Raw genomic sequence first — 21,112 nt, 5'->3', positions numbered from 1 at the left:
AAACTATGATTTTAAATAATTAGAACAATTGTAACACTTGAGTATTTGAGTGGAGAAAAATCTATGAGAGAGATAGAATGAACCTACGTTCCAATGCTTTCTACTTTAGTGATAATGTTTATTGGTACTTCAGACAAAACAGAGTTACTTTGCAAATGTGCATGGATGTGCATTTGGGTGATGGAAATACTCTACTTACAAAGGTGTAAATTAAATAGATTTTTGGAGGTAGATTATAGTTCTTGAACTAAGAGCCTGGGTGATGTCCCTGAGCTTTTTCTCTCAAGGATACCACTCTAATACTTTGAACCACAGTTCCAATTCTGATTTTCTGTTGGTTGTTTGGAGATAAGAGGCTCATGGACTTTCCTGCCTAGGATGGTTTCAAAGCACGATTGTCAGATCTCAGCCTCCTGAGCAAACAGGATTCCAGGCATGAGCCGTCGATGTTTTTAATAATTTAGTAAATTGTATAGTTACAGAAGTTATAAATTATCATTGTAACCTGTGTAATATATGTGTGTATGTATAGATCAATGCATAGATAGAAATATTTCAACATATTTTTTCATCTACAGTAGATTCATGAAATCATCCTTCATTATAAAATAAAATGGAAACAAAAGTTAATAAGGAGCAAAACAAAGAGAAGTGTTACATGTTTCTTTTTGTTGAATGCAATATGAATTGTAAGAATCAGTTTGGGAAAACCATCTCTACTTTAGCAAAAAGGATAACTGCTATTTATTCCAATCCTTCTATTTGCCCATATTGTGCATCCTCACACATGAGTGTCAAAATCAAACCACACTTTTTGCCTTTGTATTTAACTCACCTGTTATAATTTAGGCGATAGATGAAGTAATCATATAAAGATTAAAATAATAGTAAGCGAGGCTATGAGTTAGAGCTGAAAAAGATTTTAAATATGATAATAGCTAACTAAAATGCATATTTCTTACTTTCAGTCTGTTATGTCTCTCATTCCCACAACAGGAAAGTACATAGAAAGTGTTCCGTAAATTATAAGTACAATTATTAAAAATGTATTGAAAGAATATGGGCACTGTGTGCTTTTAGCTTATTGAGACCTATATAGGGTAGTGTGTTTTTGAGGACTTGCAAAACGTTGTGATGGAGATGAAGGGAAGGATGTGCTTATTCTGGAAAACAAGTTAGAGGACTGCTCCCAGAAAGATAGTGATGAATTCTTCCAAAAGGTTACAGTAAAATCACTTTCACAACCATGTTCACTATTGCACTATTCACCGTAGCCAAGTTATAGAAACAGCCCAGATGCCCTTTGGCGGAGTGATGGTTGGCAAAAGTGTGTCATATATACGTAAGTGGATTGTACCTATCCATTATGAAGACTGTTACGTTATTTGCAATGAAATGGATAGATGTAAAAATATGTAAACTAAATCAGAGCCAGACACAAAAAGGACCCATGTTCTGTCTCATATTTGGAAGCTAGAACTTTATACAAGTTTACACAGCAATATTAACCAAATCATGCCATTTGCAGAGGAATATTTAAATGATGTCATTTTTTATCAAATTAAATTTTTAATCCAACAAAATTAATACTGGGAAACTATCACTTGGAAGATGTGAGGGGAAGTGAATGGGAAGGAATAAAGAGAGTTATGGAAGAAGAAAGTGAAGACAAAATATTCAATGCAGATAGTATGAAACTAGAAAAAATTAAAGTCTGGTGAGATTCTGAAGGGTAGGGAATAGTTATATAAAGATCCATTGTACATAAAAACATGACTTATAGAATGGAAATTCCTTTGTACAACTAGTTAAGATAATAAAAATATAATTAAAAACAATGGAGATCTTAAACTGTGTTCTTTTAAACCATGAAACAATATAATAGTTTCCTCCTCAGAAATTTTCTTTTCAGGTATTTTCCTTATAGTGACAGAAAAATGATCAATGCAATGAATATCAATACATCACATTGCACATCATAAAGAGACACAATATAAAATCAGAGTAAAAATGTTAGAATTCATCACATGATAAAATAACAGGTAGAATTTGCCAAATGCTAGTTGTTTGTTTTTCCAATACTTTACCCTTGGTATCTAATTTAATCCTCAGAATAATTGCATAAAGTGGAACTACTTACATTTTTAATTTTCTGATGATGATATTGAAGTCTTCAGTGTTGTAATTACTAGTACAACATTGCACACATGGTAAGTGTTAGCCTGAGGTCCATCTCCGAATATATCAATTAACCTCATTCTATTTCATGACTAAAATACTAGCACTTAGTCTACAAATTCGAGGAAAATTTCCCATAATTATTGTGTACACTCATAATATTTCACTTTGTCTTTATTAGAAAATAGGTAACTGTAATATGAAAACTCAAAGTTCATAATCAATACATACCTCTCTGGTGAAAGGAACTGCTAAAGAATAACTTTCTTGATTTCTAGGTCAAAATAGCAGAAATCATATTCTATCCCTTCACTCAACACTGCACTGCTTGGGGACCCTACCTCTGTTTAACACTGTCTTACTGAAAGAATGACCTCCCCAATTCCTGATGGAAAGAGACTGCATGTCTTATGGACCAATCATTTCCACATTGTAGCTCACCTAAATTGTTTACTATTAGAAGGTTTTTTAAATTTTTTTGGGGGGTCCGGTTTTGGGGCCTGAACTGTGGGCTTGGGCTCTCTCCCTCAGCTCTTCAGCTCAAGGCTAGCGCTCTACCACTTGAGCCACAGCGCCACTTCTGGCTTTTTTCTTTTTGCTTATGTGGTGCTGAGGAATCGAACCCAGGGCCTCAGGCATGCAAGGCAAGCACTCTACCACTGAGCCACCTTCCCAGCCCTAGAAGTTTTTTGACTGCTTTTTATACCCAACATTTTGAGAGAAAGGTATACTTTAAAATGCTATTAAAGCAAGACTGATATAAAAATCACTTTGACCCCAGATAAATATTTTACCTTTCATGTACCCAAAAATGCAGACTGACCTATCATTAATGTTAGGAATGAGAGGATAAAAAATCATAGACAGGGCTGGGAAGGTGGCTCAGTGGTTAAAGGGCTTGCCTTGCATGTCTGAGGCCCTGGGTTCGATTCCTCATCACCACATAAGCAAAAAAAAACAAAAAACAAAAACAAAAAAGCGCGAAGTGGCGCTGTGGCTCAAGTGGTAGAGCACTAGACTTGAGCTGAAGAGCTGAGGGACAGTGCCCAAGCCCAGAGTTCAGGCCCCATGACCGGACCAAAAAAAAATCATAGAAAACAAGACCTAAGCATGAATTAAAGCCTTTCCAACTTCTGAATACAATTGGTTTAAAAAGACATAAAGAGCTGGAAGGTGGCTCAGTGGTAGAGTGCTTGCCATGCATGCATGGGGCACTGGGTTCGATTCCTCAGCACCACATAAGCAAAAAGAAAAAAGCCGGAAGTGACGCTGTGGCTCAAGTGGAAGAGCTCTAGACTTGAGCTGAAGAGCTGCGGGACAGCGCCCAGGCCCAGAGTTCAGGCCCCACTACCAGACTCCACCCCCTAAAAAAGACATCAATAATACTACATTGTTTCAAAATTTCTTTTTTTAAGTATTCATTTATTTATTTCTTCATTGTATTTTCCCAGGAAAAGAAAGGTAAGGGAAGAGTCATTATGTGTTTAAAAAAATTATTAGAAAGGGGGAAAGGAAGTACTCGGGTACAGCACAAATCAATCATGAAATAAAACACCGCAGTACTGGTATCATAAAAGCCCAAGGAAGCTTTAGTCTGAAGGGATCAGAGAAAGGACAGACAGGTACACACTTTTCCAGCCTCCCTCCCCATAAATTCAAGTTCTCTCACAAAGCTTTGGTTTCTAGCAGTAAACATGGCGTTACATTCGTCTCCCATTAAACAATCTGTGGCCACTTTGACATAACTTTTCTTGCACCTGTGTACAAGTTCCTGAGTGACTTTAACATACATTCATATTCCCTTTCCTGGTCTCCTGACCCCACTTTCTACATGGAAAGCCCAATTGATTTTCTCTAGTATTACAGAACAAGCAGGTTTGGTCACAAATGTCATATTTGATGAGAATTACGTTTAAAAAAACATGGACTCAGGTTGGGAACAAGGTGTGTGTGTAGGGGGGGGGTGGAGAGGTTGGAGCACTAGCGTCTTCAGAATCTTTGCATAAGTCACATAAAAGTTGAAGAGACATTCCAAGAGTCATCTGTGTATGGGCATGTAGGTTTTCTTTTGAGGGAGAAAAGGTTAGAGGATAGGGACTTATTATTATTTTTACCAACGAAGATCTAGTCCAAAATGGGAAATAGGGGAAGTGAGGGAACAAAAGAAAAACTGGTTCAAGATCCTCACTTTAGAAGTTCCCCCAACTTAGCTTCAGATCCTTTTGTCTAGTGCAGAACCTTCTGTCAAAGATGCTTTGGCTGTTTTTCTCAATTCTAAAAGAAGTTTGTAAACAATAAAACTCCAAAAAGAACATGGAGAAAAGACCCACATATTATTATTTACACAAACTAGGCCATCTAGCAAATGACCAACTCAGAAACTCAGTAAAGTCCTACAGAGCCTAGACAAATACAATTAACTAGAGGGGGCAGCATTTGTGGGAAGACAAGAAACTAGGATCAGACACACATCATCCAATGCATTCTATTGCATTTGTCCCATTTTAACACATGAGGTAGGTTTGTGGTGATCTCACAGCTTGTAAACGAAACCTCCTTTTTCTCCTTTAGCTAACACAACACTATGAACAATTATGCAGCAGGGCAGGACACGGGCTCCAGAGAGAGGCCTACACTTATGGGTTTCCCTGGAAGCCGAGACTGAGGATTTGGTCCTTGCTTTTTATAGATCCATCCCTGCATGGCTAGTAGAAGGGGGACACAAATCTGTGGTCTTAAAATCCAAACATATCAATTCCCATTCCTTAGAGGAAAAAAAATACATATACAGTTATTTGCACAGTAATCCCAACCTAACCTAGTAAAGGATAGATATAGTATATGGAAAGAAAACAAGTCGCAGAGCCATAGGATTAGACAATCATTACTAACCTTGGCTTCCTCTTTGGTCGTCTTCTACCTTGTCTGAACCACCGTTTCCTGTTTAGACTAATTTCCATTCTTCCAGCAGAAGGAGAACAAGTCATGGGGCAACCCAATTAAAAACCTAGTCTCCCATGAAACATTTCCAAGTGTTGAGGGGGTTTCAAGAGGACCCTATGGCAAAAAAGCCAGCTCTAATTGGCAAAAATGAAGTCGTTCAATAGGCTATGCACTCCAAATGATTGCTCTCCATGGTGATAAAAACAACAAAGTCTTCCTGCTATGCCGACCTGGAGCTGTTGGCCATTTATCTCTGAGATTGCTCATGTACCTGAGAACACAGTGCAGGAATGAGGGCCTTAAGATTAAAATATATAAAAATACAAAACCAGAATATTTATAATAAGAAAAAAAAAGTTAAAATGCACAAGATACGTCATTCACACAGATATTGCAGGTTTGGCATCCTGGAGAAAGCGGGGACCCAGGGTGCAGTAATCCAAGGGAACAAATAAATTACAATCACATTGGCCCAGAAATGGGGGCGGGAGCAGGGAGAAGCTCAGATCAGCAGGTTTGCAGCCATTCCCTAGTCACCCATGTTGCCTGTCATCACAACCCAATGCCTGGACCAGCTCTCCCAGCACTACAGCTCAAGATAGGGTGATGAGGAAACAAGATGTGGAGTGGAGGAGGTGGTGGAGAGACAAAAAACAAAACAAAACAAAACAACCCTGCCTTGCTCCTGACAGGTCCTCCTACCCGGGATACTACACCTTGGGGATTTGAGCCCGTGGATCTGCTGGACTGGTGCTTAATTGTTTCACACCCTGGCAAGAGAAATTGGACACATCCTTCTTTAAAGGAACAACTTGGCAATCTGGGTCACTTTTAGAAGCTGGAGGCTGGGGGGGAGGGAGGGGAAGCATGTAGGTCAGGTGAAGATTATCATATAAAGTACGCAGGTTTCACAAGTGGTTCCCCCAAAGCCCCTCACTTGAATTGGGATAGATCATGATGGGATTACTATGCATCACCCCTTCCCTTCATCAAAAGAGAAGATGGGATGATACTGGGACATCCTGGCCTGAGACATATGGAAGAGCCAGCTACTCGCCAACCCAATCCATATTCCAACTTTCTCCACTTTGCCGATTGATGCCTGCTCCTTGAAACTTCCTGCTAGCTAGAGTTGCCCCCCCCGACTCTGGGGGCTCAATTTTGGGCCTCAGGGAGCAGGGCAGGGCTGTGGATCTCTTCTTCTTCCCTAAAGTAGGCAGGCTTTCCCTGGGAACTGGGGACCTGCTGAGCCTTCAGTGGACAGGAGGCCACCATGTGGTTGATGCTTTGGCAGAAGTGGCACTTCTTGGGCTGTGGTGGCAGCTTGCATTCCTTGGCATTATGGTCTAGACCAATACAGTTGTAGCACCTGTCTCCTTTGGATCTGCTCTTCTGCATGTTCTTCCCCTTTGGCCACCTCTTACTCCCAATACAGAACACCCCACTGGGCCCAGTGACTTGGATGGATTCTAGGCCTTTGGCAGACTTCTTAAAGGTAAACTCCACAGCCTCTCCCTCCTTCAGGCTCTGGAAGCCCTCCATGTGCAGCTTATTCTGGTGCACAAAGACGTCCACCAGGGGGTCGAGCGCTACCCTGATGCGGGCTGTCATGGATAGGAAGCCGAACCCTCTGCGCACATTGAACTACTTACAGATGCCAGCCCTGTGCAACAGCTGAGGCTCCTCAGCCACCTGAGCGGCATCCTCCTGCGCCTCCTCGGGTGCCTTCTCCGCTGCCTTGGCGAAGCCACCTCCCAAATGCTGGTTGGACACCAAGCCCATGGCCGTTGTCTAAGCCTGCGGCCCCGGGCCCCTGGTCGGGCTGCTGCTGGCCCCAGAGAAGTGCGGAGGCAAAGGGCAGGTTGGCAGAAGAGGCGACTACATCTTCCCCGCACAATCCATTTTTCAAAATTTCTTATGATACTGAAGATTCAATTATAAACTATTAACACTTGAAAATAACTCATTTTTGGGGGAGTAGGACACAAAACACAAGATTAATCCTAATCATTTTCAAAGACATTTATTTATACTACAAATTCACTCTTATAACTACAAAGATTCTAAAAATAACTGAAGCATAGTGTCAAAAAGCACATAATTTAACTTCATCATGTACGTTCAAAGGATTGTGCTAATAGAAAACAAAGTTATAGTAATAATTAGCTCACCCAATTCACTTCCATTCTTTTATTCTATATCTTTTAGTTTCATAAAAACTGGCTTTTCATAAAATGATGCATAAAAAGCCTTTATATCCATTAACATTTTCAGATTTTAACAATGTTTATTTCAGAAATGCTTTTAGCTGTATAGTCAATGAACTGAAATAACATTGAAATATTCAAAGGGGTTTCAGAAATTGCAAGACTTGCTCTGGGATGTTATTTATATTGGAAAAGATATTCAAAAAGCCTTATTTGTTAAAGTTGTGATAGTTACTCCCACAAAAGAACAATTAATGAAGAAACATTTGTATGTACAAAACAACTTCAAATGCATCCACAATCTGGAGGTGACACATGCTTTTTGTTTGTTTTTGCAATGTATATCTAACAAACATATCCACAATACTGATTTTCAGTCAATATGATGGGATATTCAAACCTAAAAAATACGGGGTTTATTATCTTAGTGTGAATAGATATGATCTTACAAAGAAAGTTATTTTCAACAGAAATCTGGAAAGAGTTTATCCACCTTGAGTTTCACAGGAATAACCAGCGAGTAATACTTGTTTGGTCGAGTAGGTCAAAATCATTCCATGAGTATATCTTAAAAGTATATCCAATTTAAGAGGTCAAATACATATTTTGTACTGACAGTCATCTTACATCAATAATTCACTACCTAATTATATGTGTATCTTATTGCCTAATATATACTAAGAACTGAAAGTGATCTCTTTTAACTGAAAGTGATCTCTTTTATCTAACTTAATGGTGTAAATGCTTTATTTATGATGATGTTATTATTTGACAAATAAAATGTACAGAAGGGTGGTTCCACTGAAATAACAAGATGGAACAGTGATAAATAACTATATTTCAACACAGCTCTTTTCAGCCTCACTCTGTCCACATTGGCAAGCAACATTGCAAATGCACACACTCACGCATATACACACACATGTGCGCACATTTATAAACACATATACATGCATGCCAAATTCAGGATTTACTGTACAAAAAAGTTCAAATAAAATATTAGTGATTAGGAAAAATGATAACTTGCCTTATTACAAAATAATACATAATCCAGTGTCCACGATTGTTACATTTTACCTGCCTCTCCACATGCGACCACTTAATTTATTTTTAATTAATTAATTAATTCATTAGTTTGGTGCTTATACTAGAGCTTGAACTCAGGGCCTGACTCTGTTCCAGAATTTGTTATTTTTTTTTTGTTTTAGTTTTCTCAAGGCTAGCAATTTAATGCTTATCCTACAGCTCCATTTCAAGCTTTTGTGGTTACTTTCAAATCAGAATCTAATGGACTTTTTTTCTTGGTCTGGTTTCAAAGCACAATCATCAGATTTCATCTTTTTGATTAGCTAGGATTAAAGACCTGAGCCACCAGAGTGGCTCCTACTTTTCTCTATACTTATCTAATGCACATACTTAAATAGTAATTTAAAACTGAGAGCATACAACCAAGATGTACAGTGATGATATTGTCCTCTCAGAAATTCAAGTTAATAATGTAAATTTATTCTTAAGACCATACGCAAAAAATACTTATGAAGAAATTTGATGATGATGATAATGATGATGATGATGATGTGTGTGTGTGTGTGTGTGTGTGTGTGTGTGTGCTGTTGCAATATATTCCACATATAAGCACTGTGAATGGGTGTCCAGCCATTCACAGTTATTGCATGAATATCTGCCTTGAGCTACCAACTCATGGACAATGTCTAGGTGTCCACTCTGGGCTTCCCAATATAAAGGAGTTTACTCATCCTCATCCCTATTATTCATATGTGGCCTTTTTGGAAAGTATTCTCCGCACGGTAGTAAGCTGCAAGGCAAGCACTCTACCACTGAGCCACCATCCTAGCCCAAGGTTTAAGATTCTTGTCTGTAATTTGGTCAAAGCTCTGACTCTTTATGTAGGCTACTAAAAATGTATTTACTAATTTCAAGTAAATACATATATTCTATTTCTATCTCTTAAAAAAATTGTTTGCTCTGTAAATTGATTAGAAGCATGGATTTTGTGGCTAGCTAGGTCATTGCACATCTGGATCTCTTTTCCTCTCTCTCTTTCATGGTTCTCATAGACAATATGATTGCTCCATAATTATCCTAATTTATTTTGTTTTTATATTTTTGGTTGCATCATTTCACTTTCTGCTCTACCATTTCCCAAATCAGCACCACATAAACAGAACCATCCAGAAGTGGTTTTGTGGCTCAAGTGGTAGAGCGCTTGCCTTGATTTGAAGAGCTCAAGGATAGTGCCCTGGCCCAGAGTTCATGCCCCACAGCTAATTTAAAAAAAAAGAATCTAAATACTTGATAATTCTACTAACAGATCTGACTGAAATCTATTGAATCACACTTTTCCTGTACAATGAAGGAATAGGTCCAGGCTAGGAAAGCAGCTAGAGAGGGCAGGGTGATTGTATCTGTGACAAATCTTTGTGGATAATGGTATCGAGGATTACTTACTGGTGATTCACTTGCACTGGAAGCATGATTCTGAACGATTGCTTGCTGATTGCTTGCTTTGATCATTATATCCTCCAAGAAGAAAAAGTGAAATTTAATTGATAGCAAAGGACTACTAATACATTTTGACTTCTCATTAAGCATCTTCAATCATCAAAATCACCTGAAGACAATAGATAGGCGTATTTTTAGATGACAACAAATATCTTTTAAAAAACAAGAATTTAGGTAGTCATACAAAGGACTTCTATTTTACTATTGCATTCTACATTTTTCGAATGTTAAATACTAACATTAGAAAGCTATTAGAAAGCTCTTTAAGTCCATATGTTGAATAGTGAGTTCTCTCACACTAGAACATTGTATTTCCCAAATCATTTACATAGAAGGCATTGTTTCCTATTTTCTCATTCCTAGAATAAGCTGCACATGAAGACACCACTGGTCCTCATTTTCAGTCTGTACCTTTGAATATTGAGGAAAATCTTTCCTCTGCTCTCTCTAAATTCCCTACTCTCCAGTTAGAATAATTTCGAGTAGTAAAAATGGAAAAAGATAAAATAAAAAATCATGGTGAATAAATATATGCAGAAAATTCATCAGATTTTTCTGACCAGTTCAACCAATGTGAACTATTGGGGAAAAACATGGACATCTCATTCCCCCTGGCACTCAAAGTCTCTGGTTAGGCAATTCTGAGGAAGACAGGAATTAAGATGAAAAAGTGAGGAATAGTATCAATTGCAAGAAAAAAATGGAGTAGGACCCAAGAAAATTTCCTCTTTTGGATCCTGAAATTATTCAGCTTACTATGGTGTGGAGACTACTTTCCAAAAAGGCCACCCAGATGAATACTAGGGATGAGGATGAGTATAACCCTCTTCATCGGGAAGCCTAGAGTGGACACTTAGACATTGTCCATGAGTTGGTAGCTTAAGGCAGATATTCATGCAATAATTCTGAATGGCTAGACACACCTGCACAGTGCTTATATGTGGAATAATACCAGAGTGGCTTCTTTCTTAATTCATCATGATGCAGATACCAGTCCCCAAACTAAAGGTCTCTTGACCCCCTTGCATCTCGCTGCTGGGAATAGAAATAACAACAATATGCTGTATCTCCTTCTGTGGAACCATTATATGAAACCAGGTCTGAAGAACAACTTGGAAGAAACTGCATTTGATATTTCCAAAAGGATAAGTAAGTATTACTACCTCTTTGAAGTTGTGGAAGACTGTACATATTCTTCTCCTAAGTTGTAATGGTATGGTTAAGTGTCTTAAATTTCAAAAATGCCAGTCCATCCTTTGTGTCCCTACAATTTTTTTCACAATACAAAGCAACAGCAATATCTTACTTTAAAAATTCATGGATTCCATGGTATTCTTCCAAGTGAATTGTCTGACTTTGATGTCAAAATGTATTAAAGAGTTGTTTGTATACATCTATAATGATTTCAAGAGAGTTTGTGATTTTTTTGAATCAGAAATAATTTTAACATCTTTTGAAAAGAATAGTATAGACACTATAGATGTTCATGGCATTTTTCTGAAAAAAGTATATCTATGTTTGTATAATGTCCATAATCTATTTAATTCGCTCCTACATATAATAATTTGAATTCTACATTGTTATATAATGTATATGTTCATTAATGTGTCCTTTCAGATTGCATTCCATATAGAAAAATTTAAGATTCCTTTTTTCCTAGGTCCTTGTATTTTTTTATTTCTTTGGGATAAAATGACAATGTTAACTAATTTCAAGTTTTGTAAAGGTTATGATATGTAAAGCCCTTTCTCAGGTGAAGATTTAATATACTGATGTCAAACTAACCTTTAATTCTATGAATTACAGGTCTTGTTACACTTGTGTTTTTGTAATCACCTTTTAATAACTTTTTTTCATTTCTTGCATTTGAAGAATGAAAAATATGGAATACTTCACAAATTTTCATATCATCCTTCTGCAAGTGCCATGTTAATCTCTGTATTGTTGTAATTTGGGTAGACCTGCTGCTGAAACATGTAGTATCCTCTAAATTTAAGTACTTAATGTTGGAATCTTCCTACAGGCATATATCCATGGTTGAATATTTATAACAAGGAACCCTTATTGTTCCTAAATATGCTATTGATCTTATTTCTCTAAAATTCTTTGTATAATGGGAAAAACCCATTGTTTGGTAGATTGCTCACATTTGCAATTTTATATTTAATTTTATTTTTAATTTAATTTAATTTTATTTTATTTGCAATTTTTTGTCAATGACTATTTTGTCTTCTTCATTTTAAATTCGATCATATTTGAAGCCTTTACAGCTAAGTCCAAAGGTGATTGCTTTTCAAGTATTTATTTATCACAACTGAGTTAGCTTTGTGGAGCTAATGGATTCAAAGTAAGCCTTGCTTAAGAGCTACTTCTAAACTTGTGCAACTTAAAATTTCCCAAATGAGGTCTTGCTGGCACAAATGTCTAGCTGACCCTTTATCCTTCTTCCATGTAGGAACAGACCAATCAGAATATCTTACCCTGACAGCATAGATTGTCTACTGGAACAAAACTAACCTTAGTTACAAGAGATCATAGAGAGATGAACAGTTCTGTCAGAATTGTTCAGAATAGAAGGTATTTTATCAAAATATAATTGTTTACTATACTTATCATTTCAAAAGTAGCTAAAGCCAAGAAGGTGAAAAAATTGTTCATATGCATGATCATCCAACCAGGCAGGAACTTACACTACAGACTTTCTATCACCAAATATGTCCATAGCTCCTGGAGAAGTCCATACGTTTCTCCTCGATATTAGGCCTTAAATTGGTAATGTTTTAATCACAGTGTTTCCTCTTGCCTCTAGGCTGTAAATCAACAAATGGTAAAGTTTTAAGTCTAACTCTACCAAAAACTGAGGTAGAGATAATGGAATAATACTTTAAAACAGAGTTGCCTTTATACCCTAACCACAACAGAACAATGCAAAACAATTTTTATATTATATATACTTATATATTTTATATTTATATGTACTGATTTTAAATTTCACACAGTGAATCTTATTAGAATTGATAGTTTGACAAATATATTTACATTTATTCTCATAAATAGATTGGAATATAAATAATTAGGTTTAGAATATAAATTAGAATATAAAAAGTATCAATGCAATGTCTTCGGTATAAACTTGTGATACCTTCTAAGTGTTTGTTGTCTTCTGAATTCACATGGTAAAATAACAGTATTGTTTTCCGCTAATGCATAAAGGATTTTATTCTGATGCTCTGTTTATTGTTTTAACTCGCTGGTCCCAAAGGGTTTTTCTCCATATTTCTGAAGCATACTTACTGATTATACCCAAATTTTGCTGATATAATGTCTAAAAGCTATTATTCTTCTGCAGGACCCACGGGTCCTAGGATACCAGGTTCAAGTTATCTGCATCATCAGATAACAAGGGCAAGACTTCTAACCTAGGCCCATGCAACATGCCAAATGAAAGTAATTGAAGACTAATCTCATTTCTCATGTCCTATAATATATTTCAAGGCCCAAATTCCTTATAGGAATTAGCAGTAATCAACTGTGAAATGCAATGAAACTTGAAATGAAAGATGAGATCACTAAATATGAGAGAAAGTACTGTAGTTCAAACTTTCAATTTACAGATGACCAGGCCATATGAGTGAACAAAATCACAAATGAACAAGATTATTTTTAATACCCCTCTCCTAATGATTAATGAAAGATTTCAGTGCAGCAAAAGTTGGCCAAAAAATAGTTTCTGGAATGATAGATCCATAATTGTTCTACCAAGGCTAGGAAAACTTGATTTAGAGGTCAAATTTAATTTAGAAAACCATTAAGAAGATACTTAGTGCTTCAAAACACTGGTACTTCAGAAAACTAGGTTCTGTAGTATAAAAATGTCATTCTCAAACCAATGATAACCTACATTTAATATCCTGAAAGTATATTCATTTTCAAATAAACTATTTAAAATCACATTTGCCAAAATAACACTTGACAAGTAGATGATAGTGACATTACAAGGTTTTCAAGTGTAGGAAGCAAGTTACAATAGAGTTGATTTACTTACCCAGCACCAATACCAAACAAATTCATTCATTAAAGTGTAGAAAGAGTACCCCCACCATTTGTGTTGTTCAGTAGGTGCCTTCCAGAAATATGTTAAATAGATCAGCCTCCCATATTTCAAACCCAAATATTAGGTAATAAATTTCATCACATAAAAACGTACCTTTTAAAAAGTCACTAAGAGTTGCCTTATCATGTGTTGTTTTATGTTTTCCCTATCTGTCTAACATAGTAAGAAATATGACTTTAAGTCTTGCATATGGGTACTGATCAGAGATGTGACAAACATAAAATATGTCTTCTTTTATTATCATATTCCTCTACACTAGTAAATTTTAGTTTTCTTCTTTTTCCAAAACTTATAGGTAGTACAAAATATTATCCTATGTAAAATAAAATAATCACATATATTTTACAAAGCCATTTATAAAAACTAGTAGTTAGGAATACATTCTAAGTCATTTTTAAACTTTCTTGCTGACTAAAGGTTAATCTTCCAAATGAATGAGAATAAAATCATGTCTAAGTGCTTCACATCTCCAGTCTTGCAAATTTGTTATTGCAGATGAATGAATTATGGAAATATAAGCTGACATCAGTTCAAGTATATGTGGGATTGAAACTCCACGGAATGTATGTAAACCTTTCAAAGAATTAACAGGAAGTTTAACAGAATGAATATCAGGAAATTGAAACCAGAGAGGAACAATAGTAAAGAAATAGAATGAATGAAAAATAGAACAATGGGCAAGTAAAGCTAGAATACTCAATGTACACATGTAATAAAGAAAGCGGTAAATCTGAAATGAATCTTGGAGAAAGGGTTGGTTCAGATTGATAGAAGGAGTGACTCTGATCCAGGAGCGTTAGACAATTTGATGGACATATTTAATTGTAACACACTTGCACAACCTTTTGAAATTCAGTTAAAAAACACAACAACAAACAAAAACACACAAAAATTACAACCAAACAGCAATCTCTAGAGTATGAATATATCCTCTAAAAATTTTAAATCATTAATGAAGGTCAGTCTTTGGAAAAGCAAACAAAGCTTTTCAAAGAGGGCAATTTGGGGTAGGGGAGAATTTTAAACAGATTTAAATAGATTGTCTAAGGTTATAATTCACCTGTATCTACTGCAAATATTTTCTTCTGTGAATGCTCTTTGAACTGGATACTCGAGTCCTGAGGCACACTTGATAGCTTGTGAAAACAGAATGGAAGAAACAAGATCAAGAACCTATTACTCCACTGGAGAGAAAGCAGTCCTCTTTGTTTTCTCTCGATCTCTTCACTACTCTATTTTCATACTTTTAATAAAGTCAAGTGATTTTGAATTATATCTTTCCTTCTTCGTTCTCGCAAAATAATTGTTCAAAATAATTCATTAAATATTATTTGCCATTATTTTCTATCATGCTGTTTACTTGTCCAAATGAGTCCATTAAACTTCCCCTTTTCATTTGGTTGACACAGAAACCCAACAACTATGTTAATGAAGACCAACACTAATGCAAATCTTTGTCTCCAAAAAAACAGTCCAAGAACCTGTAATCACAAATATTTAGCTATAATTTTTTTTCTTTTTTCTTTTACCTTGAAATCTTCTTGTGTCTAATGTGCCCACAAAAATAAGTATTCCACCCCTTTTTGGTTCAATAAATTCTAACCTCAAAGATATATTTTGCTAACAAGATGCTTAGAGGAAACTAAAGAATAATCCATTTTTATCTTCACTCTTACGACTTTTATCTTCTCTCTTAAGACTTTCCTTAGATACCATATCAGGAAAAGTGAAATTATTCTTTGCAAAATTATTTCAATAGATTATTTTTCTCTTGGTCTTGCTTTTGCTCAACAAGATGTATGGAGAAGAATAGAGTTAAATCACCCATTTCTTGGATTACATTGTCTGTTACAAAGGACAACACTTCTTTTTTTTAATTTATTTTTTAAATTTATTTTATTTGTGAACGTATTGTACAGAGGGGTTACAATTACATGGGCAGGATAATGGATACATTTCTTACCAAGCATTGCAGCCTCCTCCTTTGTTTACCCTTCACATCCTTTCCCAGGCTCCCCCCTCCTCCCCACACAATCCTTCCCCCTCTCCTCCCCCCCCCCCGCACCTACGTTGTAAAGCTCGTTTTTGACATGACAACTTGTACTTCTCATTGTTGCAACAGGTCCACCTGAATCCTTAAACGACTTGCTTTTCCCCATCTTCTCCACAAGTTATACTAACATCAAATATAGTAAAAGTGGGGGATATACGGTGGTGGAGCTACATACAAAGCAACAAAGAAATAATTTTATAAATGCATTAGAAACACATGCATGAAAGAAAAAATATTACAATACATATCTAAGGGTTCATTTTCCTAACATCACATTATCTGTCCTTTTCCGCTTGACTCACACATATACTAGATATTTCAAATAAGGGAAACCATGGGACCTGTGTTTCTTTGGGCCTGGCTTACTTCACTTAATGTAATTTTTTCCAAGTTTTTCCATTTCCTAACAAATGGGGCAATGTCATTCTTTCTGATGGAGGTATAGGATTCCATTTCGTATATATACCACATTTTCTTGATCCATTCATCTACTGAAGGGCATCTAGGTTGGTTCTATATCTTAGCTATGGTAGATAATGCTGCAATAAACATAGTTGTGCTGGTAGCTTGAGTGTGGCCTTGTTTGTAAACATTTTGGTAAATTCCCAAAAGTGGGATAGCTGGGTCATAGGGGATCTCTATGTGAAGTCTTTTGTGGAACCTCCATACTACTTTCCAAAGTGGTTGAACAAGTTTACATTCCCACCAACAATGAAGTAAGGTTCCCTTCTTTCCACATCTCCTCCAGCATCTGTTGTTGTTAGAGTTCTTGATTTTTGCCATTCTAACTGGAGTGAGGTGGTATCTCAATGTTGTTTGGATTTGCATGTCTTTTATGGCTAGGGAGGTTGAGCATTTCTTCATGTGTCTATTGGCCATCCTTCTTTCTTCTTCAGGGAAGTTTCTCTTTAAGTCTGTAGCCCACTTATTTATTGGGCAGTTGTTTTTTTGAGGATTTGTTGTTGGGGGATTTAATTTTTTGAGTTCCAAGTATATTTTAGATATGAAACCCTTGTCCCTTGTATGGCTATTAAAGATATTCTCCCAGTCCATGGGCTTTCAATTGATCTTGCTAGCTATGTCCTTTGCCAGGCAGAAGCTCTGCAACTTTTTGCAATCACATTTGTCCAAACTTTCTTTAGTTTGTTGTGTTTCCGGGTCTCTATTAAGAAAATTTCAGCCTCAGCCAAGGAGACCTAGGGTTTCTCCTCTTCCATCCTGTAATGTTTTCAGAGTGACTGCTCTGACTTCGAGGTCTTTGATCCATTTGGAGTTGATTCTGGTGCAGGGTGATAGATAAGGATCTAGCTTTAGTTTTCTACAAGTAGGTAACCAATTTTGCCAGCACCATTTACTGAAGAGCCTGTCTTTATTCTATTCTATTGTGTTAAGTCCCTTATCGAAGATTAGATGGCTATAGGTCTGTAGGTTCATTTCTGGGTTTTCAATTCTATTCCATTGGTCCTGAGGTCTGTTCTTATACCAATACCAATCGGTTTTGATTACTATGGCTTTATAGTAGAGTTTGAAATTTGGTATTGGTATTCCTCTAGCAGTGTTCTTTCTGTTGAAGAGCGTTTTTGATATTAGGGGTCTTTTATTGTTCCATATGAATTTTTGAATTACCTCTTCTATTTCTTGAAGAATGAGGTTGGAGTTTTGATAGGTATCGTGTTGAATTTGTAAATAGCCTTGGGAAATATTGCCATTTTCACGATGTTAATCTTTCCAATCCAGGAGCATGGGAGGTTTTGCCATTTTCTAAGGTCTGTTTTGATTTTCTTTTTCAAGATTTTAAAGTTTTCATCAAAGAGGTCCTTCACTTCTTTGGTTAAGTTAATTCCTAGGTATTCTATTTTTTGTGGGGCTATTACAAATGGAGTTGCTTTCCTAATTTCCACCACACTTTTCTCATTGTTGGCATGCAGAAAAGCCATTGATTTTGGGGGGTTAATTTTATACCCTACTACTTTGCCAAAATTTTGAATCCGCTTGAGTAATTTGGGAGTGGAGTCTATGGGATTCTCTAAATACAAGATCATGCAAAGGACAATAATTCTATGTCCTACTTCTATGTCCCCGCTTAGCTCTTGCCTGATTTCCAATTAATCACAGCTTCTTGGCTTCAAGTCTAGTGAAGGTGAAGGACTATACTGCATCCGCCACTGCTACATCTTCATGGTTTCTCTTTTAAAACTCTTTTATTTGGAGGTAGAATTTATTTTCATGTCTTCTTTCAATTTGTTTTGCATTATACTGAGCCAAATAGGCTCTGTAAAATCACTTTAGGTAGCAAAAACATTAAGACAATCTATATCAAAAAGTTTTGGCCCCCTCCACTGCTGAAGCCAATATCCTTAGCTAGGGCTTCAAAGAACGCGTTTTTTAACCTTTTCAATTTGCTCAATTCTTTTCTAATCCTCAAACTTTTTGTCTTATGCAATAAGACAAGTCTTCACTATCTCATGTTAATGAGGATATTATATTTTTTATCTACTTAGAAATGTGAAATCATTGGTTTGAAGTACACAATCAGATTTTTTCTGTGTTTCAGTGCTTCACTTGCAAAGACATTGTGGAACGTATTACAAACAGAAAAGTGTAAACTCAATACGTTCTTTCATTTTGAAGGGCACTTTCTACCTAAATATTTTGACCAAAATTATCTTTATAAGAGAATTACTGTTTATTAATTAAAGGTCAATTCACAAATTTTGATGTCTTATTTAAAAAAAAACAGTTTAAATTCCACTACAACCTTTTTTCTCACAGTAAGATATTTCCTGGTTAAGGACAATTCTCATGTTAACCTACAGGATTTACAGCAGTGTTTATGAGGCTTGTTTTTTTAGTGTGAAAATGAGCCATCTTACCTCTCAAGTAAGTCTCCATGGATTTCTTTGCATGAAAGCCTATGTTCCCAGGCAATTTTAAATTTTAATAGGCTAAGTTAAAAAGTTTGAACAATTAAAATTTACCTGTCATAGTTTTAAACCTCTTTTGAAATTCCTTTATCAGACTCACGAATTTACCAATCCTAATTCCACCTTTACCATCAAAAACAGTTAACATGTTGTGTTCATGATATAGTATCCATGAAACTATTATTTCCAGTGGCTTTGTTATGCATATATATGAACATATAAGCTGATCCTGAGCAAAATGAACTCCAAGATATGGACAGAGATATTTATTTGCAGTTGTTGTTTTTAATGTACTATGTGATTTCTATTTTCCTTGGGTTTTTCCCCTATGGGTTATCTCCTATTGTGTTTGGTTTTGGTATTGTGTATACATTTACCTTAATTAGGAAAGGGAAGAGGAACAACAAAATTGCGAGACAAAGGAGAAAAGGAAAACCAATGCAATAGCAATACTCAGAAGACAATATGTTGGAAATGTACATTACAACTTGTGAGGGGTTTCGGGGTGAAGGAAAACTGTGAGAAAAATGAGAGAGTGTATAACAAGTTTGAACAGTTATGTATTCACTGCCTTACAATTACTAACCCACTGCACATCACTTTCACATTAAAATGAAATTTAAAAAATAAGCTGCATTAAATAAAATTTCACTGTATTGGTAGAGTAAATATTATTCTTCATGTAGTAACTTTTTAAAAATCAGTACTATTTGGCATCTAATTTGAATTAATAGCCTCTTCTTTATCAGAGGGCTATCAACTTGAATGTTATATAACTTGACAATATTTTCACAATATAATTGCCAATATTTTCAAAAAAGAATAAATTAGTACTTTCTCATACTAAAACTGAAAACCGTTTAATTCTATAGAAACCCATAACATTTAAAAGTAAATAAGTTGTTAAGAGGACAGGATATGTGTGTTCCTTAAAATAATAACTACTAATAACTACTTACTTTCAAATTCTGAACATTTCATACCTGAGAGATTCAAAATAGTACCTGTTTGCATGTTATGTAATTCTGCCATAGATGCATTTTCCAATCGGGTGTTACAGATTGAGAAGTGAACAGAAAAATAGCCACATTCTGGTAAAACTATGAAGTATCGGTTATAATTAATTCTTCAAGAGTAAGCAATTGTTTATCAGATTAAGCTATTATTTTTATGACCATCAATCCCAAAATTTATGCCATAAAGTCATCCTAGCCCAACAGTTTCCAACTTGTAGGGTGCACCTCAAAATTCCCATAATTCACATCACAAATAGCTTATTTCTATTGGAATAAATACTACACCTATGCTAATGTGATGCCCTACACCACAATAAACTGGGTTGCATCATTTTTCCTCCACTGGTATTCTTGCAAATATTATTTATATTTATACTTTTTAACTATTATAGATATTCAGGATGCTAAGATCGGAAGATTACAGTTCAAAGCCCACCCAGGCAGGAAGGTTCCCTAGATTCTTATCTCCAATAAACTTCTGAGCAAAAGCCAGACACAAGTGGTACTGAGCTTGAAGTGGTAGGGCACAAGCCTTGAGCTTAACAGGCTCAGAAAGAGTTCCTAGGTCCAGAGTTCAAGCCCTATGACAAAGCAATAAAACAAAAAGAAAAATAAAAACAAACTCCAAACCTAGCATTTTTCTGGTTGTATACAGAGGCATGTAATTAAGGAAATTGCTTTCTGTGTTACATACAGGTAGAAGAAAGAAGAAGTCACACAATTATTCTATTCATAAAATGTTATACCAAAGCCTCAAAAACCCACTCTTTTTCTAAATTTATAAATTAATATCCATTTCATGGCAACTCGGTCTACATTATTTACATTATCATTTTATACAGGAACTGTTGGAATTATCTATTAACTGAGTTCTAATTAAAACTCTCTTGAAACAATATGCTAGGCAAATAGAATGCAAGAAACATTTGTAAATTTGTCAATTAAACACGCTACTTAAAAAGAATTTTGTAGTATCCTATAGAATATGAAATTACAAACAAAACCAAAATATTTATTTGAAGTCTAAACTCTAATTTAGCAAGATCTATAAAGTCCTACATTAGATGAACTTTGCTTTTCCTCCAGGCTTAAGCTTTTTAATCCTTCATCCTTTCCTTGGAATCTAACAGAATGATAATTACTTACTTTTGCAA

General features: G+C 35.7%; 2 pseudogenes; both read right to left on the bottom strand.

Moving 5' to 3' along the window:
• Positions 1-6,276: 6,276 nt before the first annotated feature.
• Positions 6,277-6,903, bottom strand: LOC138819743 (protein lin-28 homolog A pseudogene; annotated as a pseudogene).
• Positions 6,904-11,727: 4,824 nt separating this feature from the next.
• On the bottom strand, positions 11,728-11,827 carry LOC138819744 (U6 spliceosomal RNA; annotated as a pseudogene).
• Between the last annotated feature and the right edge of the window lie 9,285 nt (positions 11,828-21,112).

The sequence above is a fragment of the Dipodomys merriami genome, unplaced genomic scaffold, assembly GCF_024711535.1.
Source record: "Dipodomys merriami isolate MVZ:Mamm:240054 unplaced genomic scaffold, mDipMer1.0.p SCAF_810, whole genome shotgun sequence".
In the NCBI taxonomy this organism is placed as follows: domain Eukaryota; kingdom Metazoa; phylum Chordata; class Mammalia; order Rodentia; family Heteromyidae; genus Dipodomys; species Dipodomys merriami.
The sequence above is the reverse complement of the archived record's forward strand: the minus strand, read 5'-3'. Positions and strand labels throughout refer to the sequence as shown.